Below are 21765 nucleotides of genomic sequence, written 5' to 3'. Positions count from 1 at the left end.
TAAAGGTTATACTCTAGTTAGAAAGGCAGTTTGGGAGGTGAGAAAAAATATCATGATTTTTTCCCCTGAAATTTGAGATTAAAATATGTGCTGAAGTGTACCAAATTAAGAGAAAGTATTCTGCCACTGGGTACAAAGATAAAACTACAAGATGGTTTTAGATTATTACCTAATCGGGATTTTGAAGAGGTAAAATGCTAATGGTAATTGAATTTTTTGCAATAGGACAAAATACCACTTAGATTTAGATAAAAGACACACTTTCAAAGTAGTATCCTTACTGAATAAATGGATCACTCTACAGGTCCATTTAATATGGTCTAGTGTCAACAAGCTCTCCCTCATTAAATTATGACTCAGGTTTTCAGTAAACCATAATGAGTCATTAAATCATCAGATCTATTTGTGCATAGCTGCAGTCTTCAACACCTTTTTCATATAATTGTCTATGGTTTTAGATGGGATGTGTCTGCATATTTGCACTAATCACAGTAATCCAATATGAATAGATAATATAGACTAATATTGAGTTTGTGTTTATGAGGAACCTCAGTCCCTGGAAGCCAGCTCTGTAGGTGATATTAAAATTCATCTTACATCCTTTGCACCTATAGCAGCTGGTAATGCTGTTCTTTGATATGCAGGCTGACATGATTAACTGAACACTGTGCTTTACACCTGGAATTAATGCTAATGAATTTAACATTTATCAGTATTTCATTTCGTATTTACTTAATGCCTTAAGGATCCCTAGGCATAAGGCTTGATCCTGCAAGGAGTTGATGGTTGTCCACTGCAGTTGAAGCCATTAGGAGTTAAGAGTGGTCAGCACTTCAAAAGAGAGCTCAGCTCTTTGCAGGGTGGAGTCCATAGAGTATATTTCCAGGGCAGCTAAACTAGTATTATTCTGGTTTGCTGACAGTAAGTCTTATCACTTCATCGGAAAATAATGAACTCTTTTACTAAAAGCAATGACACATAAAGAAAAGATAATTTTAAAGTGAAACTTTAATGAGACCAAAGCTTAGAGCAGTACAGAAAGAATGCTTTATCAGCGTCAGCAAAAATAGGTGCTTGTCTTGCAATAAGATATTGAAAACAGTAGTTGAAGTGGATGGATAAACCATCTGGGCCACAGCTTTTTTTTTAAATGCCCCCACCCCACATTAACTTAAATGAAAGTATGAAACAACCATTATATTGGTGACTTAATTCATCCCAAAAGATAACATTTCTACACACAGTGGATACTGAAAAGAGATTCTTTCTGATAACTGCCAGGGGAGACATTCCCCCTACGTCATAATTTAGAGCAGCCTCAGAGTTGTTGTAAATTGTGTCTAATCATGACGGACCCATAGGACGTGTTATGCTGGTGGGGACTACAAAGCACAGCATGCTCTAGCCACAACTCCTCCCCAGCAGGCATCCCCTTGACATACGCTACATCACGGCAAAGGCTGGGAACCGGCAGCATAGAATCAGCTATGCCTGCCCTGTTCTAGCTGGGGTTCCCTCACACACGAAGAATTCTCAGCTGTCAAGTTGATCATTGTTAAGTCACTACTGCATCAGGGCAAAGGAAAATTAGAAGGGATGATTAGCTGGTCCTTTGAGTTTCTGCCGCTGACTTAAATGGGGGTACAGATACCTCGTTTGGTGGATAACAATATATTTTATATATAAGTATATGATTTAGTACATAGCTCAAATAATCTCTCTCTACAACTTAAATATTATGATTTTTACAAACCAAAACGAAGATGATTATCCTTTTGAGATGCCTTTCTGTCTGTAGTATGATTAATAGAATGGGGGTGGGGGTAAAGGGGGAATTGGATTACAGGAGAAACCCAGGCTTGTTAGGGACCAGAGGCTCAGCAATACAAGCATGGTGCTGGGACCCATACAGCAGAGCTTCATTCTTAAACACTGGCCTCTTAGCAGGTTTCATACAGTTCTATTTCTGCCTGCTCATCACATCACTGGTTGCTAGTGAAACACTCATAAAAAGCCTCTAGCAGACCTGAGGGAATCCTGGCCTATGAATAAGTGAAATTAACAGAACCTCCTATAGAATAAATAATCTCTGAAAGTTACAAAAGAAATACAGAACCTGATTCTGTTACCCTTACTCACTCTTGGTGTGATAAATGAAAGGGGTTGGGGGAGCTCCCTTTTATGGCCACCCAGACAGCCAGTAGCTATAAAATCCTTCTTAGTAGCTGTTCTCTAAATGCTCTACCTGTAAAGGGTTAAAAAGTCTCACTGCTATGCATATGCATAGGTAAAAGGAAGTGAGTGAGCACCTGGAGTCAATGGGAAGGCTAGAACTTTTAAAAATTGAAACAAGACTCCCTTTTTGTCTGTCGGCGGTTGTTCTCCCGGGGAGAGGCAGACAGAGAAGCTATGCTGTAAGAAGCTTGGGCCAAGTATGAAAAATCATCAGTATCATACCTAGAAACCACCCATTTAAAACCCCAAATATGTAAGTAGACCAGGAAATGTCTAGGAAGACACAATTACGTTTATCCCTTTTATTTCATTATGGCTTGTGGATTCCTCTGTGCTAACCCCAGGTGCTTTTGTTTTGCTTGCAATCTTTAAGCTGGACCTCAAGAAAGCTATTCTTGGTGCTTAATCCTTGTAGTTGTTCTTTTAAAATCTAGCAATAGATTGAGTTCCCAGATGTATTTTCTTTCTTTTTTTTATATTAATAAAATTTACCTTTTTTAAGAACAGGATTGGATTTTTGTGTCTTAAGAGGTTTGTGCAAAAGTTTAATTAGCTGGTGGCAACAGCTGATTTTTTTCCCTCAGCTCTTCCCTGGGGGGGTGGGGGGGGGGGGGGTGAAAGGATTTGAGGGTACCCCACAGGGAGGAATTCCCAAGTGCTCCTTCCTGGGCTCTCAAAGGGGTTCTGCACTTGGGTGTTGGCAACATCTACCAATTCAAGGTCAGAGAGAAGCTGTAACCTTGGGAGTTTAATACAAGCCTGGAGTGGCCAGTATTAGTTTTTAGAATACTTGAGGGGCCCCCACCTTCTGAACTTGAAGTGCCAGAGTGGGGAATCAGGCTTGACACTTGAGCATATAAATTGCTATATAAATGCAATAAATAACTAAATGAACGTTTATGATTTATGGACATTTCTCATCTTAGGATGAGCCTTATTTGACAAGCACTGTCAAAGATTTTGCTATATACTGGAATAATATTTTTTCATTGCATCATATTCATATATGTCAGAGCCTCAGTTGATTTAAATCAGTGTATCTCCATGGTCTTAATGGATTTATTCTGATTTAGACCAGCTAAAGATATGGTGTATTGTATATACTAATCAGTGGCATAAAGAGAAATTGTTAGTCCATTGAGTTCCTCCAGATCAGGAACTGCATGTCAGAGCAAGTCAGCCATTAGCTCTGCATTTATGAATGACCTCTTCCTCAGGCAGGAGTTTTAAGAAAAAACTAACCTGATCTCAGTTTGCCATAAGAGAAAAGCTCCAGTGTTAAAATATGGTATTAAGATCTTCCGTGATAAGTTTGATACATTTTGTGAGGAAGGCAGCTCTAAAGCATAGGGAAGAGAAAAAGACAAAATGATTGAAGTCGAGATATGATATACATGATTTTTTAAATTCTCAATCTTTCATTTCATCACTATCTTCAGCAAGTGAATTTATTCTGTATTACCGAACCCTGGTACACTTGCATGAAGGACACAGAGATATAGTAAATGCAACTCATCATTCTGTTGGGGCAAAGCCACAGTGCAGCTTTCTAACCTCAGGATGTGTTATCCATCTAATGGATGAAACCTACGTACAATCTACTAGGAGAGTTAGTTCCTCTTGTCCATTCATTTGTTCCAGTTAAAAAGGGGATCTGGAAAGAATCTTGCCACTTAAAACAATCTTAAAATACTAATAGGATGGGGATTGCAGTTTTTAGAATCCTGGCTTGACAGGAACACAGCTTTCCGTACCTGTTCCATTAATGCAACCATGACTTCTATGTTATATTAGAACATTCTATTTTCTAAGGGTGAGGCTGAGCCTTTAGGTTCAGCCTTGTATATGTGGGTGGCACACAGTTGTGTAGTCCTAAGAGTAGCCACTGGAAGGGATTGTGATTCAGAGTCACAATGCCCACATGCCTCTCTTTCCCTGCAGTTATGGGGGAGTAAATTAATTACCTTATCCTTTTTCAGCTTTCCCCACTTGTGCCTGGCCAGTATATATGGGTAAAGAGGAATACAACTGTCTCAACTACCACTCTTCCCACTCCTCCCCCTTGCTCTAGAAAGCATCCAGAATGGTCTCCTCTCTAGCAATAGAGAAAGAGGGTAGATATATGACTCACTGAAATCCGTTTATATCCCCTAGGTTGTAAACCCTTGATACAATATCTTATGTTCTTATTTCTGGGAACATCATGATTTATTATCCCTCAAGGTCAATACTTCACTGTCAGCTCCATTAATCATGATGTTCACTTCATCTTAAGTAGCCATACTGCAGGAGTATGGAGACTTTGTTTAGAGAATCCAACGAAAAGCTTCCTGAGAGCACCTCAAACAGAAGGGTGTTCAGGAAGTAAGTGTGTCTGTGACCTCCGCTTCCACCCCATGTCTAACACACTGGCCAGCAGATTTGGCCATCCCCAATGGTAGGAGTATATGCAACAGCCTTTAAAGGGGCTGTAGCAAACTACTGCCCTACCCCAACCCCAGCAGAACAAGGAATGTTTCCTAATAGTCCACACCACATCCACCATAGGATCTTCCTTTTCTAGTCCATAATATATATTTAGCTACTCCTACTTCCATTAGATGGGGAACAAATCTACTTGTAAGTGATAACATTTATTTTGCTATCACCAGCATGGATAGAACAATATAAAATGCATATTCAGTATCATTATTATCTTGAAATCTATTATATCTATTATGCAGCTGAAACCATTTTTTGTCTATACCTTACATGTCTACACTGTATCTACCAAGATTGAATCGGAGTTAAAAACCAAGGGGAAATAGGCTCTTTCAAAAAAATTCTATTCAGAGGGTTAGATTGTCAGGTTCTAATTTGTAATTCTCCTTTTTAGAATGTCAGAGGCCCTTATTGCATCTGAAAGGTTTAATTACTACTATCACCAGGGTCATCACTAACTCACTGCAGAGAAAATGAAAAGTACGGAGCTGCTAAATAAAAGATAGCTTTTGGAATTATTTTTAAAAGGAGAATTATGACAAAAGTACGACTGTTCTCTAGGGTGAAATCTTCATGTCTCATCTGAATCTCTCCTCTCATTCAGAATGAAATGTTCTATCTATTTTCTGTACTTAATGTCTTTTGAAATAGTCCCATAATTCAAAATCTTTGTTACTTGCAGCTCAGCTCTAGCTGCACTTTCTGAACTGAGAGCCTGTAAATGGGGAAATTCAATATCATTTTTTAAAAAAAATTAGAGCTGAATAAATAATGGGAAAACTTTCCACAAATATTTAATCATATTCAGACATGAATATCAGTTTGGCCCCGTTTACAACCCTTTCCTATTTCATTTCTATGAACATCTGGATACGCAAGAATTACTAGCACATATCCTCATAAAAATTAATACAATTTTTGCCAACACTTTCACCAAAAGTAAATTTAGGCTTGTATATTCAGTTGGAGAACTCACAGTTCATGCTGTGCTGGTTATTTACATAAGTTGTCTATTCAAGGAACAGCCACAACACAACACGACTTATGTAATTAGCCCAAACAGTGCAAATTCTAACCAAATCTATAATCTGAAATTCTTATAGTGTGGGTTAGTTACAGGAATCAAGTGCAAATAGTTTATGCAAATAGCAAATAGGGCACCTTTCAAAATGTATATTTGTAACTGGAGCTGTAAGAATAATGCATTTTTTTATTTGCCTGTAATTCCAAAAAATCTAAAAAAATCATTTTGGGTTTAACATATTTTAATTTAGATAATTTTTAAACATTTAAAAATTGTTTTCAATAAAACAGAAGGACATTTCAAAGTGATAAACTTAAAAAATCAAAACTTTTTGTTTTGAAAATGTTGAAACAAAATGATTTATTTTTTTTCTTTCAAAACAATTCAATGAAATTGACACAAGCTCACAAAACATTTTGGACATGTCAAATCTGCATTTTTCACCTGAAAAAAGTTTCAGGTACAAACTTTTACTCCAATCTATGGGTAGTATTCGTGTTGCACTATGTCTTTTTGTTAAGGTAGCAACTATCCAGTTGGACAACTATGCCCAGGATAATGCTGCTTAGTTTGTGCACCTATATTCCTGCAGGATCGCAACTAGGAAGTGGATGGTTGGGCCTAACAATCAGAGCCATAGAAATGACCAGGCCTGGAAGTTAGAACAGAGCTGAGTCAGAATACAAAATCATGGCCATGGGACAATCGGGGGGCATAGTCAAGAGCAGAGCTGAGGGTCAGAGCCAGGGATTGGAAGCAGAATGCCAGAGTCAATTTGTGAGCCAGAGATGTGGCCGGGAAGCAGAGCTGGGGGTCAGAACTAGGGGTGTCAAGAATGTAAAAGGGCAGGAACTGGACCAGGCACAAGTGTAGTCTGGGCAGGAGTAGTCATGGGTTGAATGGAAGCAGGGACAGGATCAAGCACAGCTGCAGTGTGAAACACGGTGAGCTGCCAGTAAGCTCTGGCTGCTGCTGGGTCAAGTACAAGCTGAGCGCTGCCTCTTCACCAATCAGGAAGTTTGATAATAAGGAATAAACACGTAGATTACCAAATATAGGATACACGATACTGTGGATATACCAAGTTAGCAGCAAGTACGTAAGAGTTTATGACTGCTCCTAAGAATGAATTAAATAGAACACCTGATGTACAATCAATGCTTCAGCACAATTCAATGTTTGATGTGCCTTCTAATCAAGCAATGCAAATAATCAGCATTAAAGGATAAATGGATTAGGTTATTATATAGCACCAAGCATAAGTCAAATCACAGCTGTCAGAGCAATAATCTCAAATGTGAATGGAACAAGCTTTCTTTTTTCCAGGCTAACAAGTCCCCCCTGCTGGTACATATTGTCTCCACATGCATGACTCTTGCAGTACCTCCTGAGTGGTACCAATCGGTAACTGGATCTTTGCATGCCCAGGCAAATTCTTCAAGGGATTTTGGAGCAGCTTGGGGTCCCAGAGATTTACTGAACTGGACCAATGGTATGTGGAACATGCCCAGACACACACTAACCCATACCCTTAGTTCCCAGGTCAGTAATAAAGACCTCAGCAGTTTCAGTGGCAGAAAAGGGTGTTTCACTTCAGGCATAGCTGTTATCTACTATGATAAAGGGCCTAAGGAATGATTCCACATCAGCGGCCACAGACTGCACCCTAACTCCTATCAGTTGTCTTGTGAATGTGTGCCACTGGAGCACAGGTGAACAGGCAAGAGAGTGTGGATGGTGCGACACAAGCCATCACCACTAAAAAAAATTGTGTGTGTTCTAACGATGGAAGAAAATTTTTACAGTGATGGGCAAGTGGCAAAGAGACAGATGTGGTGACACTGGTTCTGAGAGTCACAGATGTGCATGTAAGCAGCTCACAACACCAATTATAATAGTTTTATGGAATGTTAGGACTCTGTGCAACAACCCTACCACCAGCTGACCTGAGAAAGGCACAGCACTTGTTGCAAGAGAACTGGCCATTTATAAGGCTGACGTTTCTTCAGTCAGTGAAATCAGACTCTCTCACAAAGGGCAACTTGCAGAGATTGGTGCAGAGTACACATTCTTCCGGCAAGGTCGCCCATCCTCATTGGATTTTGACTTTGCTACTAGCATCTTCATTGCTTCCAAGCTCAAAAGTCTAACTAAAGGAAGAAGTTATTGTCTTATGGTTCTATGATTGCCACTGAAACATACGTGGTGTGTTACCATCGTCATTACTTATGCTCCTACCATGACAAATGTCAACAATGAGAAAGCAAAGTTCTATAGAGACTTAGACAAACTCGTCATGTCTACACTGGCATTAGATAAAGTGATTCTCATGGGACTTTAATGCGAGGGTTTGGAAGTAATCGGCTAACCTGGCATACTGCCATCAGACAGTATGGAACTGGGAAAGAGAATAGCAATGGAATTCTGTTACTTAGTGAGTATGTCAAGCAGTAATTACTGATCAAAAGTACCATTTTTTCCACCTATCAGACAAAAACAAAGCATCATGAATGCACCTTAGATCCAACAATGGCATCTTATCAGCTGCGCTATTGTCTGGTATCTAGATCTACAGAATGTACAAATCACTGCAGCCATGCACAAGGAAGACTTCTGGAAAAACATTGCGTGATCTGCTCCAAACTGTTAGTAGTAGTTTAACCAGTGTGCTGCAAATCATCATCTAAACCAGTCGGACAGCTCAACATAAAGGGATTACAAGATGAAGCTACATGAGAATAGCTGCGTAATAACATTACAGCTGGCTTGACTGCTAGTGCTAACGTGAACAGCAAGTGGGCAACTCTTCATAACATGGTATATCAAGTTGCTCTTGCCACCTTGGATACAGCAAAATGATGTCATTAAGACTGGTTTGGTAAGAATGATCTAGAAATTCAACAGCTACCCACTAAAAAACATGAGATGCATTGTCAAATACTTGTATCCCATGTCCCTGTTGGCACAGTTATAACATACAGGAATCTGTAACGACATCCAGTCTATGGTTGGAGACATGCAGGATCAATGGTGGAAAGCAAAAGCAGGTGAAGTCCAGGGCTATGCTGACCATCATGAAACCAAATATTTCTGTGCTGCTTTGAAAAACATATATTGTCCTACACATACCACTACAGTGCCTTTGAAGGATGCTGGCAGCCTAAAGCTGATAACAGACAAGCAAGCAATGCTTCAGAGGTGGCGACATTTCAGTGATCTTTTGAACACACTATCCAGCATCACAGAAAAGGCAGTAATAAAAGTAGTGGATCAGCCAATATGTTATGACAACATGGATGCAGCCCCTTTCCTTGACAAAGGTCAGAACTGCAGTAAGTGCCAGGAAGAACTTCAGGGCACCCAGGTTTGATGGTTTTCCTGCAGAACAATTCAAGTATAGACCTGTTTATGTTTCTGATCCTCTGGAAAATTATTTAACTTGAATAGGCTGTGATCTTCCAAGAAGGATTTTTGAAGCAATTGTTCATGAACTGTTTTATGCTGATGACTGTGCTCTAGAGTCACATACTCTAGAAGTCATACAATTGATTATAGACAGATTTGCAGAGTCTACAGAAAAATATGGGCTGGCAATCAATCTGAAAAAGATAGATTTCCCTGTGTCAGGGAAACCCTACCCAAAACCAAAAGTCACCATCGGCAACACATAGCTGAATGCTGTTACAGACTTCTGCTGCCTTGGCAGTATATTATCAAATGATGTTACCATAAATAAGGAGCTGACAAGTTGTATCAACCAAGCCAGTTTATCATTTGGCAGACTATCAGGCAGTCTGGCAGCAACATGATATTAAACTTCAAACCAAGTCTTGCCTATAAAAGTCTATAAAGCAGTTGTTCTGTCCAACCTGTATGTGTGTGAGAGCAGGACCTGCTACAAGCATCACATTAAGCTTCTAGAAAAGGTCCATTTATGACATATGCATGCCATACTCTCTATCAAATGGCAGGATAAATGCCAGAATGCCAAAGCAGTTGCTATATGGTGAACTGAAAGTGGGCAACTGCATATGAGGCAGCCAGAAGAAATGCTTCAAAGACACACTGAAGCAGAAGTAGAAACAATGTAACACTGACATTGACTGCTGGGAGTTGTCAGCTACAGGTAGACCATGCTGGGAAGCAGTAGTCAATATTGGGGTTACCCAGTTCAAGATTAACTGTTATGTGGATCTTGAGGCACAAAGGCTGAGCCATCAAACAGTGGCAGACTCAGCAGGCACAAACTGTAATCCCTTCCATGGCTTCAAGCCACCTATGCACTTCATGAAGAAAGGACTGCCACTCATGCAAGGGTCTTTTTAGCCACAACTGTACTCACAAGATGAAAAACCATCATCAGTCTCATCTTCAGTCACAGGGGACAACAACCACCATTAGCACAAAGGGGTCTTTCTAGTATCATGGGCCCTAGAATGACTTTATACCATTACCAAGCCCCTGTGAATCCAGCAAAAGTGCTACAGTATGCTATAGGGAGGAAGTGATATATCTGGTGAGTGAGGGGCAGGAGGGTGCAGAGTGCTTTAGTGCAGGTTGCCAAGCAGTCCCCTTAGGACTGTTGTAGCCATGATGTACATTAGCACAGCTCTTGTGGCTGTTCTTATTTATGTAATGGGGCAATTCAACCTTGAAATCCCCAGCATCAAGAAGGTCAGTGAAACTCAATAAGGTTGCAGTCCAGAATCAAGGCCAAATAGTAGAAATAGCTGACCTGGAATAACTCAGTTGTCTCTCTGAAGCAAACAATTGCTTTTGCTTAACTAGATAATTAGAATTGTATTTCTCCCAGTCATGTTCCTTGGGACAGATGCAGGTAGTTAATTTTAAGCATATTGGACATTCTCCCTTATTTAATGTTGATTAATTGGCACTAATTCCTTAATTCTTGTAATGAGATTGAAAAGGGTAAGGGAATTCAACAAACAGGTAAGGGTAATTATGGATAATGGTTAAAGTAAAAGGGCTGAATATTTCAATCTGTAATTTTTCAATTTCGTAAGTCTAAGTGGAAGTATACAAAATTTCCATTCAGAAATAGTGTATTGATAAAATATTTTGATGTATTGCTATTCATATTATCAGGTACTAATTACTCTGAGGTTTTTCTCTTGGCCCAATAAAAATGGGCAAGTGCAAACACCTTGGTGGCATAGCTATAAGATTATTTGAATGAATTAATTTATTATTGTTGTTTATTATGAATCTTGCTATGTATGGTGCTGCAGAAACACATTTACTTTCACTAAAACATTAGCCCATTAGGAAAATGCTCTCTTTAAGATTGTTATATCTTATTTTTAAAACAAAAAATCAAGCCTTGAAATGTATAGTGTTATGGACTTACTACATGAAGGAACAGATTGTGTCTGTTCAGCACAACCCTTGTTTGGGGGGGACTGCAGCACGCACACACACACACACACACACACACACGGAGACCCCCAGGGAGAACACTGGCGCCTTCTACCTGAGAGATACAGAATGGATATTGGAATATACTGTGGGCAGCCCAGGCTGTAAGTGGTACAGACATGTCCCCTTTCCACCCTTGATGGAATACACCTCTGTATTCACACCCAACACACTATTGTAATAACCTTTGTACAAGGTATGCCTTGTGAGGTATCGTTTGAAAACTCATAATTTGCTGGTCATTGTTGTCCTGATAAAATATGTGTGGCAACATTGTTGGTGAAGTTACAAGATTTCCCTGTAGGATGTTATTAACACATGCCAAACCCCACAGCCCTGTCCAAACAGAAGTTGGCAACCATGTCTGACCTAAATAGAGGAATGTGTGCTTGACTTAATTTGCATTTAAGCAGTAAACAGAGTCATCAAGTAGGAAAGGAAACAAAGAAAGAGCAAAGAGGTACAGGACATACATTTCTGGGAGAAAATCTGGGACTGGGGTGTATTGGGACATCCTGCAGTATAAACAAAGCTGTTGAGAGCTAAGGTGTAACTGGCAGGCTGCAGTTTCACTCAGAGTGTGCCTTCATGCTAGAAGGCTGTTTTTGAGTGGCCCAGGTGGGAGCTACTTCAGCAAGGCATTGTAGGGCACCCACGTGTGCAGGGCAAGGGTGACACAGCCCCCGCCCCCCCCCCCCGCACTGGTCTGAATTGTACCCCAGTATGTCACACCCATGCTGCTTCATCTGGTCATCTCTGCTAACCTGCACATAAAGGAGGAAAATCCATGCTTCTTCTTATGCCCCACTCACTTCAGGACACTGTATGCCCTCAGAAAAAAGTTCCAGTAGAAACACTGCTCTCCTGGAAGTACAGGGGCTAGAGTTCTGCCAAGCCCTTATGTGGGCTGTGTAAGTGGGGAAGAGCTCCTTGCTTGCTCCTTCCCACATTCCTATGGCCCCAGTGGCCTAATGGACAAGCCAGAGATTGTGGGTTCAAATCTCACCTGGAGTAAAGAATTATTCCCACTATTTGCAGATCTATGTAAAGGGCAGTAGAATTCATTCCATGATGAACAACGACACTAACCATCAAACCACACCTTTTGTGGCATAAGGGAGTCATCATCATAGGGCTGGCCACAACTACACACAATTTAGAGGCAGAAATTGATTAAAAGTATTTTCTTGAATAAAAGCTACTGAGACTGAAAGCAATCCATATTAGAATTTAAGGCGGACACTGGAGTAACTGCTATTACTTTTGTGAAAAGTGACAGTTTGATCATGAATGATAAAGAGATTTAAATGTGACTACCAAAGTGTGCTCCTTTAATGTCCCTACTGTGGCCCTGAGACTTCTCACTGTGCATCACTTTAATTTTACAGTATAATAGTCAAGCACACCGTCACCTGCTTCCATTTACTCCTATTGTGGCAAGGGGTTAAAAATTGGATCAGAGGCAGGATCGGACCTGGCAAATAAGGAACAACATAAGGACAGATTTTAATGGTGTTTTGGATGCAGATAGTGTCCTGTATGGATTTGTGGAAAAAAAATCTGTTCCATTTTGTATAAACTGTTTTTGGAGCAGGAGCTTGAACTTTGGCCTCCTAACTCCCAGGTGAGTTCCCTAACCACTAGGATAGAGAGTCATTCCTCTCACTTTTGCGCACTCTCTCTTGCTTACTCTCTTGCTTTCTCGCTCTCTCAGCAAATATTTTAAAATTTCATACACCGTGGAACAACTTCAACAGGAGCAACTGAAAAAGACCCACTCCAGAATATCCCACAGCCCAGTAGTTAAAGCACTCACATAAGACATTGGAGACCTGGTTTATATCCATCCTCCACATCAGGCAGAGAGGGGGATTTGAATGTGGTTGTGATGGGTTGTAATCACAGAAACCTCCTGGGAGCTGCCACCTGATGTGCAAAGACTACTTCTGTCCCTGCTTTTGTGCCCAGTCAGCTTAGGACTTCAGTGTTCTGCCTGGTTTGAGCCAGACACACTAGTCTGCTGCAAACCCAGACCCAGGTCTGAACCACGTCCCCTAACAGCTATAGACTTACCTGAAAGAAGCTTACAGAAGTGTGCCTGTCTTTAACACTCAGATTCCCAACTCCCAATGGGGTTCAAACCCCAAATAAATTCATTTTACCCTGTATAAAGCTTACACAGGGTAAACTCATAAATTGTTTGCGCTCTATAACACTGATAGAGAGATATGCACAGCTGTCACCCACCCCCACAAGTATTAATACATACTCTGGATTAATTAATAAGTAAAAAGTGATTTTATTAAATACAGAAAGTAGGATTTAAGTAGTTCCAAGTAATGACAGACAGAACAAAGTGAATTACCAAGCAAAATAAAATAAAACACGCAAGTCTATGTCTAATCAAACTGAATACAGATAAAAACCTTACCAGTTCCAGTAAGCTCTCTTTTACAGACTAGCCTCCTTCTAGTCAGGTCCAGCAAGCACTCACCCCCTGTAGTTACTGTCTTTTGTTCCAGTTTCTTTCAGGTATCCTTGGGGGTGGAGAGGCTATCTCCTTAGCCAGCTGAAGACAAAATGGAGGGGTCTTCCATGGGCTTAAATAGACTTTCTCTTGTGGGTGAAGACCCCCTCCTCTCTCCTATGCAAAGTCCAGCTCCAGGATGGAGTTCTGGAGTCACCTGAGCAAGTCACATGTCCATGCATGTCTCACAGTTTTTACAGGCAGAAGCCATTGCCCACATGGTATCTTGAATGTCTCCAGGAAGACTTCTTATGTGGACTGGAGCCTTCCAACATCCATTGTTCCTTAAGTGCTTCTTGATTGGGCACTTAACTTTGTGAATTCCTTTCTCCAGGAACTAACCAAATGCTCTACTAAGGATATTTAGAAATCAAGTCAGTACATGGACAATATTCATAACTTCGAATACAAAAATGATACATGCATACAAATAGGATTAATAAGTTCAGTAGATCATAACCTTTACATAGCTATGTTACATGGCATATGTAGCATAGAACATATTCCCGTTATGTCATATATATTCATAAGCATATTTCCATAAAGATTATGGGGAGCACCATCACTGTAATCTCCTCTAACTGCTGGGCTAATGGTTGTAATGGCTATGCCTCGTGTCCCCCTGCCCCCAAAATGGCTTATGTGCTATAATGGGGTGTATTTGGCCTTTGCAACTCTTTGTGAGTTGGGCCCGTGGCCCTACTGCATCCTTCACCAAGAAGCAGCAAGCTGAAAGGAAAAGAAGCAGCAAAGGTTGGTCCTCCAAGCTTCCCTAGAGAGGACTCTCAAGAGCAGCTATTTTGGAAACCATGGACATGGTTCTCCAGTGGCAATAGGGGTCAGTAACAGACAATCAGGGTCCAACAGACTCAAATAAAAGGAGCTGGAGAGGATGACCAGGTCTAGAACTGGAGAAGGGTGTTCTTCTCTGGCCAAAGGAGTCTGACAAGTAGCTACAGTTTAAGGCTGGCTGAACTTATATAGCTGGGATTGCAGAGGGAGAAGGACCTGAGGATGTTGGACCTGAGATAGGGCTGGTGATAAAAGGAACTGGTAGGAAGAGTCCTGGGGAAATAGCAGCAGAGGACTGGAGTTGAGCAGTATGTGGCTGCTGTTTATAGGGTCCTTGGGTTAGAACTTGGAGTAGGGGGTAGGCCCAAGTTCCCTACTGGCCACAGGTAAAATGGTGTAAATCGCAAAATGGAGCCTGAACAAAGGGCTGAATTTAAAGGGCCCAGAGCTGGACTGAAGACCCTAAGAAGGGTAAAGAGGCAGTTTTATTTGCTGGACTCCATAATACCTTGGAAATGGTTCATTTGGATTTTGTGACTTGGCAGGATGGCCAAACTGCTGAAGATCCATGGAGAATGGCTGGCAGCCTTCAGGGGGAGCTGGGGACAAGAAAAGAACTGCAGTACCATACCCAGCCACTTGAGGTGCTTTATGGGTGCCTAAAAGAGTATTCACAGCTGTGAATACTGAGTGGAGGGAGGTGCCTCTTTCTGTCACAGAGTTAGGTGCCTGATTCCCTTTGAGGGGAAGGACTTAGGTCTCCCCTCTCCTCAGCATTTCCTGCTGGCTAGCTTGGCAGCTTCTCACTAAGCCTGGTAGTTTTTGTGGCTCCCATTCTTAGGCACCTAACTTCTCCCATGCATTGAGTAAGGAGCCTGGGCACCTAACTGTGGACTATGGATTCCACTAGGTGGCAGAGTGCCTAAACATTATGTATTGCAATGTTGAAAATTAATCCCCATTGTTGACCTACCCCCTCATTAGGTCCTTTTGAAAATCCCACTAGATACATACCTCTATCTTCAGGTGCCTACGTATCTTTAAAAATCTGGCCCATAGTGCTTAGGCCATTTAGAAACAATCCAGAGAAAACATGAGCCCATGCAATAAGTCACTACATGCTGCAGCTCTCAAACATTTGTGGTGCCAAATAATTATGTATCAGAAAGACTGCATCCTTCCAGGCTACCCTAGTCTAGGGGTTCTTTGTTCAGTGCAATGTATTCTAGTTATACACCCAAGCCCAGCTTCCCTGAAGGACTCCAAAAGACATAACATTTCCATTTTAGATTAAAATAGCTTGTCTCTTAAGAAATATATTTCCAGTGGAGTTTGCATGGCAAAATTGCATGAAAATAATAGATCCTCTAAGCTGCCCATGGAAAATGAATGAAAAATGTGAGAGTTCCAACAACTGCCTACTACTTTTCATTGGCAGTCCTGTACAGGTGGATGTATTTCCTAATAATTCCTGACATTTTGCATATACTGTGTTTCAAAAACATAAGACACCTTGTCTTCCGGAAAGGGATCATTATGCTGGGTAAAACCCACCTATTTTATTAAGTTCAGGACAGCTGGTGAACTTCAGAAAGTTCCATACTAAGTCATCATTTTTATTGTATCTAAACATGTATTTTAAGTGGCATACATTTGTTGTTTTTTCTCCTTACTTAATCTGAACAAGAAATGCTTGAATGGATATTTTATAATATACACTATTTACCAAAGCAAAAATCAGATGTAAGTGAAATGCAGTTCTATGCATACAAGGTATTACCTCAAGCAACCATCTATTCTTGACTTTTTTAAAACAGTGGGGTTCTTTTTGTACATTAATGTGTTCATTGTACTGGATGAAGGAACTAGAAAATTACTATGATACGTGGTACAAAGTGTACAGAGCACTGGAAATTGAACTATGCATTAGATTACCTACTCATCATTTATTGACAGATATAATAACATTACTTTTTCTGTCACTTTAGCCAACCTGCCAGATTATTTTTTTTAATGTATTAAATGCAAATCATTTCAAGAGGGGCATCCAAAAGTTTGGCATCAAAATTCACTAATGATACTTGAATATCTTGGCAAGTTTTACATCTCAAGAGAGCCCATTCTTTTTCCCACCTAGTGTCCTGTTCTCCTCTGTCTCTTTATGTTTCATATGTCTGGTGCCATACTTTCTAGCTGCCTCCCAGCACCGGTATACTCTTCAGGTTTCATAAAGACTGGCATTAGGTAAAGGTGTGACCTATGTTTAATGAAGATAATAGCAATTCCTCAACTGGCACAATGCCATTCAGCAAATCTGCATTGCTTGAAATAATGCAATACTAGGACTGTGCAGAACTTCCTTAAGAAGAGTATACTAATACTACAAGTGCAACTATCATTCCACTGACAGAAGTTAGTAGTTTGGCCTATATACATACACAGAGAGATAGTATCTAAACATATTTTAAAAGTGCTTCTGTGATTCATGTCACTAGTTACAATCTATCATAACTCTTCCCCAATTAATCCACTGTCACAACCTCAGGGGTTCCCCTGGGGAAGGCAGATCAGCACTGCATGTTGCTAACTCTGTTGCAAGCATCACAAAGCATTTTGGGGAGCGTCGAAGGTATGAGTGAAGAGTGAAAGATTCTTTTTCAGGCTGCAAGAGGCCAAAGGGGGAAGGAGAAACAGAGCAGAGAACGGGTTAACTCAACACTGCAGCTAGCAAGCTCAGTCCAATGATAAGATGCTGTCCCCAGTCCAAGGTCACGGTGCTAGGCGAGAAGTTTATCTCTCACCCATCCACAGCCAGCCATGAAAAAAACAGGGCTGCAGAGAAGAAAAACACAGGTGAAATGATGGGGGAGTGGGGGAAGCAGAGCTTCACGTCCCTGGAGCTGTTGTGAAGAAGACCACAGAAAGCCGCTTTGGACTGGCACAAAGAACACCAGGAACTGATAGCTGGAGTAATTCGGAGATCACAGAGGACCCCGCCAAGGACAGAACTCCCGTCCATCCTTCCCCCTCTTCTGTTTACGTTACACCCAGGCTCGGCCAGCCTCAGGCAGAGCATGTGTGAGTATGAAAGTGGGTTAGGGCTTGAGGCACTAACGCTTTCTTCCTTCCTCTGAGTGACTTGGGGAGCACTCATCACTCTCCACTGTTATTTTATTATTTTATCAATAAAGCTTTAAAACTCAGTTTCGTGGTGTGTTCCGTCATCTCCTCCCTAAAGATCCTGCAGCCTCATCCTGATCACCTGACGCCCCAGGTAGATTGGTAACATAAATCTGTCACAGTTTTGGTGGGGTCCGCTGTGATCTCCAAATTACTCCAGCTCTCAGGAGGGTTTTAAGTCCTGGGTTCCTTTGGGGGTGTTCCATTCTGCGACCTCTGTTCCTGGTGCTCTTTGTGCCAGTCAAAAGCAGCTTTCTGTGGTCTTTTTGCTTTTCCAAAATACAATGGCTCCAGGGGGGGAAGCAGAGCTTCCATTCCCCATCCTCTCGCCTGTGTTTTTCATCTCTGCAGCCCTGGTTTTTTCATGGCTGGCTGTGGATGGGTGAGAGATAAACTTCTCGTCTAGCGCTGTGACCTTGGACTGGGGCCAGGTCTTATCATTGGACTGAGCTTGCTAGCTGCAGTGTTGAGTTAACCCGTTCTCTGCTCTGTTTCTCCTTCCCCCTTTGGCCTCTTTCAGCCTGCAAAAGAATCTTTCACTCTTCACTCATACCTTTGACCCTCCCCAAAATGCTTTGCAATGCTTGCAACAGCGTTAGCAACATGTAGTGCCGATCTGCCTTCCCCAGGGGAACCCCTGAGGTTGTGACACCACCGCTAAAAAAGCTGCAGAGATTTGATTTACAAGAGTTGCTTTAACACTTTGCTGTAAAGTTTATTTATATCCATAATGTTATAATTTATTCACTGATTGCTGCAGACTAACATAACATCTCTAAATACATAGCAAAATTCAGCATAGCTATATTTAAATCTGATTAGCTACTTCATTTACACTGTAGTATTGCATCAAAGGTTTTCTTTATTGCTAAAACTCAGCTTCATTTACACTCTCTGTGGAAGGGGACAAATCTGGTGCAACCCTAATCAGCAAGATGGAAATCAACTTTGTTTTTGATTAAAAATAATGGACGTAATAGGAACCCATAAACCCCTCATTAATGGCCTGATCCAAGTGGAAAGACTCCCCTGACTTCAGTGGGAATTGGACCAGGCCCTGTATGTTAGAAAGAGGTCCAAAACTGAGATTGTGATTCATGTGGAAAAACTGGTTTGATAATAGAGCCCAGGCACCTGCGAGAGGGCATAAGGCAGAGCTATCATAACTAGCAACAGGAAGTATGAGAGTTAAAGGCATTAGAGGCTGTTTGCTTACTATGGCTTGGACTTGTATCAGACACAAACAGGTGATAGTGATAGTGACATAACTATTTCGCTCCTCTTACTAAACTTTATTGCTTCCCATGGTGAGAGCCCAGGAAGCATTTAATGATCTGACACTAGTAGCAAGCCACAGGAGACTGAGCTGATTTTCAAAAGCCCCATACCCGTTCTATAAAGAATGGAAGGAAAACTAAGTAATTGAAATGAAATTGCTGCTGCAGTTGTTTTCATTTAGCTTTTCTTTGTTTGAAAGCTGCCTGGAGAATCTGGAGGGACTGTTTAAGGATCTTTCTGCAAGTTAACGTGTTTCCTGAACTGTGTAAAGGACATAAGTACTGAAAAGATAAACAGCAGCAGGTTTTCAGAGTTTAGTTTGCAAATGGCCTTGGTGATCAGCTCAAAAGGGGTGAAAGAATTTAGCACAGAGTTACCTAGAGACAAAAAAAACTTCCCAGAATGCCTTGCCTTTTCACACTTTACTGGGGAAAGTCTTTTTGGCTCTTTTTCTCTTTGCGAAAGACATCTCAGTTGCTAATGAATCGCTATTTACTAGCATGACAGCAACCCTAGGAACAGCAATCAGTGTGGCATGATAGCTGCTAGCAAATCAACGGGGGATGGATATACAATCACAGGTAGCAAAGTGCACTCTGGGTAAGTTACTCCCACAGTACATTGTTTGGATTGTCACATAAATATTGTGATCTTGAATATTAAGCTGTAGTTTTCTCTTATATCTTCATCTTTTCCTGCCTCTTCCTGAAATTATAAAGCTGGTTTCTCTTTCTCCTTGGGTTTGGGGATTTTTGGTGTAATGTATTCAGACAGTGTCTCACCATGGGGGCTGGAAATACTAAAGAGCAAGCTGAGTTATAGTGTGAAGATAGTGTTATTAAGGACAAACAGTTTTGTATGTCTATACAGCTCCAGTTAGAAGCCCATGAAGCTATTCAAGTGAGCCCAGCCAATATAGGAGCTATAGAGCCTGCAGGGGAAAGATTCCATAGGCAGCTAAGGTTAGAGTGTGGGCAAGAAAAGATAATTACTGTAGTAAGTGTGTTTCTTCTTTGATCATTGCCTGTCTGATTAATGAAAGCTAGACACATTGAACATCAACAATGGTTGTGTACTTTCCACTCAGAAAAGTCATAAGTGTGCTCATCTGTTGTAGGGATGACACCACCGCAGGAGAGACATGTAGTCTCAGCCATTGTCAAAAATTCCCATATTGGAAACAGAGCTCCAAAAATATCAAAGGTGCAAAAGGGACAGAAAACTGACAAATAACTGCTCACTAGCTACACTAATGAACACACAGAATGCTGTCCATAAATTACATAAATCATTTGGGCGGGGGGAGGGGTGGGAGTCCTTATTGTTGTATGTTTGTTTCAGTTTTACAAGGGGGTGGGTGGGGCTTGAATAATCACAAAAATGCACTATGTAATTTATGGACAGCCCCTAAGTGTTCTCTAGACTTTGGTCACAGTTCTTCCTGGGGTCCAAGTTTCCCCTTTAGAGTGTGCTCCTCTAGCTTGTGTTCATCTTCCAGCTCTGGTCGGTGAGACAGCTGCTTCAAGCAGATCTGATCATTTTATCACCTTCAGTCTCTCTTTGCCAGTGACTCTCTGGTCATCCTCAAACCCCCTGTTGGGTGATCAGTTGACGGATTACCATGCCCTGGGAGACCAAATTGAAAAACTGGTTTGCCTGGGGCAGTTGCAAACTCATTGTCCAAGGTGCTTTCCCGTGAATCAGAGGACCATCAAGGTTTAACCACCCTCCATTGCAAGCTCTGTGTCACAACCCCTTGCAATTGCACTCCAAGATGGTGTTAAAAAAGAAAGCTGGCAGGCAAAGGTCAGCCTTACATTCAAAATGGAGGATTGCAGCTTGAGAAAGATACATATAGACTAAGGTTTATAATCTCAAATAGTTTGAGCATAAGCTTTCGTGAGCTACAGCTCACTTCATCGGATGCATCCGATGAAGTGAGCTGTAGCTCACGAAAGCTTATGCTCAAATAAATTGGTTAGTCTCTAAGGTGCCACAAGTACTCCTTTTCTTTTTGTTAATCTCAAATAGAATTCATAAATTGTATATAGACTTCCCAATATAATCGCTTGCAATGATGCTACCATTACAAAGGCCACAGTAACCTGGGGAGTTGTTCCTAAAAACTGATGGCACAATATAACCACAGTTACAGTGAAGTTATACACAGAATTTGTTTTGTTTGATGTGCAGCTGAGTTAAGGAAGAGGGTTACAGAAGCTGTCAAATCATCCCTATGTCTGAGAATTACTTTAACTTTTAAAAGGGTTTCTTTTACATCTTTTATTTGAAATAACTTTAGATGCTAGTTTTGATATCAGATATACAAATGAATCATGCATCTTGTAAAATCTGGTATGAATTCAGTCAGGCATAACATCCAGAAACGTTCTTTAAGGACCCAATCTTGAACATAGTACTGAGGTATGTGGTACACGGATGTCAATGGGCCTACTCACATCACTAACTGCTGCACGATGGGGCCCTAAATCTTAGTATTCTCCAATACATGCTTCAGCAATTGCATCCAACATGTTAAGTATGTCTTGCATTCAAAGTGGAGGATTTTGTGCTTCAAATTGGTCTGTGACAAACCTGTGAAATGATAAAGCATTCAAAATAAGCTGAACAGTCTGAGAAAGGTCAGAACAACACTAATTTCATCTGAAGCATTTTAATACACTATAGTATTATTGTGTGTATATATATTTACACATGACAGCAAAAAATCATATAGAAATCAGCTAGGCACATTTCCCCCCCCCCCCTAATTTTTCACATCATTCTGCGCTATGATAATGCTGTCTCTCCC

General features: G+C 41.0%; 1 long non-coding RNA gene across 1 annotated transcript; it reads right to left on the bottom strand.

The window, feature by feature from the left end:
- Positions 1 to 2920: 2920 nt before the first annotated feature.
- LOC122462076 lies at positions 2921 to 21472 on the bottom strand. The gene is made up of 3 exons (XR_006284419.1): positions 21463 to 21472; positions 20378 to 20394; positions 2921 to 3082 (listed from the first exon to the last, which is right to left on the bottom strand). It is a non-coding gene; the product is annotated as an uncharacterized LOC122462076 (long non-coding RNA).
- Positions 21473 to 21765: the final 293 nt, after the last annotated feature.

Source organism: Chelonia mydas, chromosome 1 (genome assembly GCF_015237465.2).
Source record: "Chelonia mydas isolate rCheMyd1 chromosome 1, rCheMyd1.pri.v2, whole genome shotgun sequence".
NCBI lineage: Eukaryota > Metazoa > Chordata > Testudines > Cheloniidae > Chelonia > Chelonia mydas.
Note: the sequence above shows the minus strand (reverse complement) of the source record. Positions and strands in the feature narration are given on the sequence as shown.